Genomic DNA, 5,188 nt, shown 5'->3' with positions numbered 1-5,188 from the left:
CAGCGACAACGACAACGACAACGACAACGACAAAGACAACGGCAGCGACAACGACAACGACAACGACAACGACAACGACAACGACAACGACAACGACAACGACAACGACAACGACAACGGCAGCGACAACGACAACGGCAATCTTTATTCATCTCGCAGGGAGAAATTTGTCTTGGTTGTTTACAATGGCAGTAGACATTACATAAGTTAGACCCAAAGGTGCACTCATGAAAACGCACAACAAGACAGGAAATTAGGACTAGCAAATACATGTCTCACGTGCTGGGACAACCCGCTCCGTAAAACATTCTTTGTGACTGTAATCTAAATTCTGCAAAGAACTTACAAGTACATGTCTTAATTACTCACCGCGTAGACTTCAGTTCTGGGTACGCCTCAAACTTCTTTACTTATTACAGTTGTCGTGTTCTTTGTTACTTTTTGGTTTGTTTTGACTTTTATAAATGATGAAATGGCATGGGTTTAACTCCTCTATCAACCCTATTAGGTTATTTAAGAGGCCAGACCTTCGAGTTTGACGTCTATCTCAGAAAGAACCGAGCCAAATGGGAAATTCGTGCAAGGCGCCTTTCCCATGGACACAAAGTCGTGTTTTGATAAAAGATTTGGAGAAATTGCGAGACAATAAGGTCATATGAGTGCTGAAGATAATGAGCGTTACAAAAGAGTAGCAAACACAAACAGAAGGAGGAGAGACAAGGAAGATGAAAAGTTCAATACGAAATCTGAAGAAAATCACAGCAGAGCACCCGCCAAACACCGACTTTTAATAGTGTTCAGTTTGGGAACAGCGATTGGATCTATATATTATTATATGTTGTTATACACGTTTTTCTGTGAAAAGAATAAAAATAGGAGCGCCCACGGATTAGGATATTGCATTGTCCAAGAATGTCTGATTAGTGAGGGATAAAGTAAGATAGAAAGTACTTCTCTTCATCTCTAAAGCTTTAAAATAAAATGTACAAAGTTCTTTTCAAAGCTAGAAGACATGGAGTATACACTATCTTCTTTGGAGATCCCAACAGCAGTAGTATGTTGGCTGGAAACCCCCCCCCCCAAAAAAAACACCAAAAAACAACCCAAAACAAATGTAAAACGAAACAAATAACACAAACAAAAAACCAACCAACAAACAAACAAATCAGAGAGCACACGGCATGTTTGGGATCAATATCAGATCGGCCTCTTGAACAGACAAGAGAGATAGCGTGTGATTAGGCCAGAGCTTCTCCAGGTGATCAGGAGCCGCCTAATTGCAACGTGGGAACATTTGCCCCTTTAAGCGGAGCCGTGAACCAATTACAGACATGCATAAACAACCCACAGCAAGCAACAACAACAAAAAACTCGAAAGAGACGGGGGGAAAGAAAAAAAAAACAATAAAAAGACAAAAAGACGGAAAACAAAAGAAACAAAAACAAAAACCAAAAAAAAACAAAGGTGCTAATTTCAGTTCCTGTAGTGGAAGTGAAATAAGACTCGAAAATAGAAATACGACCAGAACTGTTGAAATTAGTTCCGAGCTGCTTTCATTTTATTTTATTTTTATTGTCGTTGTTCAGGTTTTGTTTTGTTTTGTTTTGTTTTCGTTTTTTGTTTTTTTTCAAAAGTGAGTTGCTAGTGTGCTTGATTCTTGTTCTTCTTCTTCTTAAAAAAAATCGGTATTGCAGCATTCTATGCTGCTGCTGCCGTTGCTGCAGTGGATTTCGTAACCAATCTGTCGCTTGTTCACGAAATTAAATCAGCATTTGGCCCAGACCCTCAGCATAAATCAGAGCTCTAGAGGAGGACAAGAGCGTGGAAAACCGTACGGGTCTGTCACAGATTTACGAGCTCACAGAACCAGATTATTGGAGTGCTTGGTTTAGATGAGCATAATTTTACTCGGAGACCTCGACACGAAAACGGCAATAAATCTTGGGGCTAAATAAGAATTGGCTGAGTAATGGAATCTAACTGGGATTCTTTAGGTGAGGTGACGAGCTAGATATCGAAAGCAGGAAAACGAAATTGTTGTGGGTGAACGTAAATTTGTTTAGGTAAACGCGTTAAAAGAGTGCTGCATGGTTGTAAAGGACATGTTAACACAGATCTGAGTGGGTGCGTTTGAAATGAGTAAAGTTAATTCTTCCCTTAAAGGTAAATAAATGTTCTGGGGGTATTCTTGGGGAAACTGAACATTGCAAAAGTTACATTATTCCAAGTTATTGTTAAAGAGGAAACATTTTTTTTTAATGTATCAAAATAAAGACATTGAAGGAGAAGAGCTCTGAAAAAGACGGTGCATCTCCCCTTGTTATCGTTTATTTCCTGCTTGTTCGTAGTACCTTTTATGTGTCAACAGGGGTGTAAAACATTTACAATTAATTAGAGCCCCCCTTATAAATCAATCAAGGTGCCTAATGGCTACAACGTAACGGCTGTACACTTCTATTACATCTTGTTTATATTTTTCTCTCTTTCGTAATTGTCCAGCATTCACAGTTGTATTGATGGGTTGACCGTACATAGCCTTAAAAAAACTTATTTCAGCAGTCATCTTCAGCACAAAAAGTGAAGATCATTGCCTGTGAGGTGAAACGACTCAGAAAATTAATTAATGTCACAAGGAAAGACTGTATGCAATACTGCCCGCGGGCATTAGGAACGAAATTGTCCGAAATTTATCAGAGATTAATTCTGTCACGTAACACACAGAATATCTACAAATCAACTCTAATGATTAGAATGACGCCAAAAGCAATCAGCTACCCGAGGATCAGGCTACAGGGGCAGGGACAGACCATTTAAAACTTGGATGGACGGTCTCAAAGAACTAATCCAAAAGAATGATAGTATATCAATGCTAGGAGCCACCCACTCAGCCCTTGACCAAATATTATTGCACCTCCTCTCAACATCAAGTGATACAAGAGATGAAATTAAGTAAAGTAGTGTGATACATTCTTTGTTCAGAATTTGACTCGTTTTATTGAGCCTGTCTTTAGCCCTTGCAAGTCTTGCTTTCCTCTCTGTAGTATAATAGTAGATTTGGCATCAGATGAAATTATACTTGTCGTTATATCTGGACGTAATAAAGAAAAAGAAAACGAAATAGCTGTGTTTGAGATGTGGCACAACGACAGAACGGTCGGAATGAGCTAGAAGGCAACACAGATGAACAAAGAGGTGTGTCAGATTATCGACGCAAGACAAACCCTGCTAAATAAAACAGAGAGCAGACAAATGCAACACTTCAGTCGCAGAAAAACGACACAAGACAATTCTGAAAGAGATGCTTGGAGGAAGGCTATTGAGCTGGAGAGCCAGATGTAGACAAAGAGTAACTTGAATGGACAACATTAGGACATGGGCTGGCCTAGGTATGGCAGAATGTGCAACGGCAGCTCGCGACCATGAAAGTTGAAGGATCATTGCACGTCAACCTCTGAGCCACAGAACACACCTCGAGGTAGTTATACCCCAGATATATAAACTTTGGAACTTGTTTGAACTTTCACCTTTACTGATCAGGAAGCAAATACATTTTACATACTCCTTACATATAAACTCTTGTAACACTAGACATTGCAGACAATTGCAGCCACACTTACAATGTCTATCATGTGGCAGATAGTGCAGAACAAAAGAAGGCCTCGGGGACAATAAACAGACTAGTCTGGCTTAAATCAGAATCATAGTCGTCATGGATACTGATGGCCAGCCAAAGCAAGAATATAATACGACCATTCGTTTTGTTTTCTTAACTTTTAAAAATAACCCTTACACCCATTGTCCGTCACAAGAATATCTAGCAACAATTGGAAGCCATTTTATGAATCTGCATTTGAAGATACGTTTAGAGAACAAAATAGGGGTTTAGTTTTGATTTAGTGAGAGTTTTGCAGCATACGCAAATTTTGATCATAATATCAGTCCCGAAGATTAGAGGTGTGGCCTGAGAGTAAAATTCATACAAAAGAAGGAGGAGAGATGAGGATGACAGAAAAAAAGGAACATGTTCCTCTCACCTTCCTCTCTCTATCCAACTCCTCCGTCTTCTTCTCCAGGTTGTGCGTCTGTTTGTATATCCACTGACCCATTTCCCGGACTCGCTGAGAGATAACAATGGCCGTGCAGATTCCGATAACTCCGATGATGATGTCTAGAACAATTCGTCTGTTGATGGAAATGTCGTGAGAATTACAAAGCTTTCAAGTTCAATGATTCTTTTATTATTTTCTTGAACACCAATAAACACATTTTTTCAAACTTTATTTCTCTGGCTAAACAACATTTTTTTTAAACCTATGATTATGATCAATTTCACTTTTTTAGGACTCTAAGCTAGCTAGATCAAACGTGACTTTGTAGAGATGTGGAATCTTTTGTCAGACACTCCTCGGCATCTAATGTTAAAGACATCTCATGGGGGAATGACATCGTAATAATGATAGCAGTATACGAAGATATCCCACAGACAGATGATGTCATTATATAATATAATCTGTAACGGTATTTCGTAAAGGGATGGCATTTTAATTAATCTAATCAAACAATGTTAAAACATAATATTGTATCCCACGATAGTGATGACGCCATACCGTGTTCTCTCCCCCTGCACGTGGGACTGCGTGTGTTCCGTGGTCCCCTCCAGGTGGGCTATGAAGCTCCAGATGTAGGTCACCACCTGGTCACGTGACTGGTACAGGGCGGTGTAGTTGTCGGCGCCAGCCACACAGGAGGTCAGGGCACTTGAATAGAAGGCTGGGGAACAGAACACAAGATGAAGAGCACAGGGGAACAACGACGGTAGTCACAAACTGGAAATTGTGAGGGTGTCAATTTTAACAGCTTGTGGACTCATAACTTCATATTTGTTTGACTGGTGGTTTATTGTTATGTATTGTTTAATGGTGAATCAAATAATAATAAACAACCAACAGTTGAGCAGAAATACAGTTATGAGTCAACTAGCGTTCAACATTGGTACCCTCACGGTTTTCAGTTTGCGACAACCGTCGTTTTTCCCCTGTGTTCTTCAAATGTATTTTTCAAAAGGAAAACAAGTTTGAACTTTAACGTCTTTCTCTCTTCTTCTTTTTCTCGAGTACACTTACCCGATCTGAGCGCAAATCTCAACTGACCAAATGGACCCCCGCCCGCCCGGCCCCTTTTCCAACC

This window comes from Aplysia californica, unplaced genomic scaffold (genome assembly GCF_000002075.1).
Source record: "Aplysia californica isolate F4 #8 unplaced genomic scaffold, AplCal3.0 scaffold00467, whole genome shotgun sequence".
Classification (NCBI taxonomy): domain Eukaryota; kingdom Metazoa; phylum Mollusca; class Gastropoda; order Aplysiida; family Aplysiidae; genus Aplysia; species Aplysia californica.
This window is presented reverse-complemented; position numbering follows the sequence as displayed.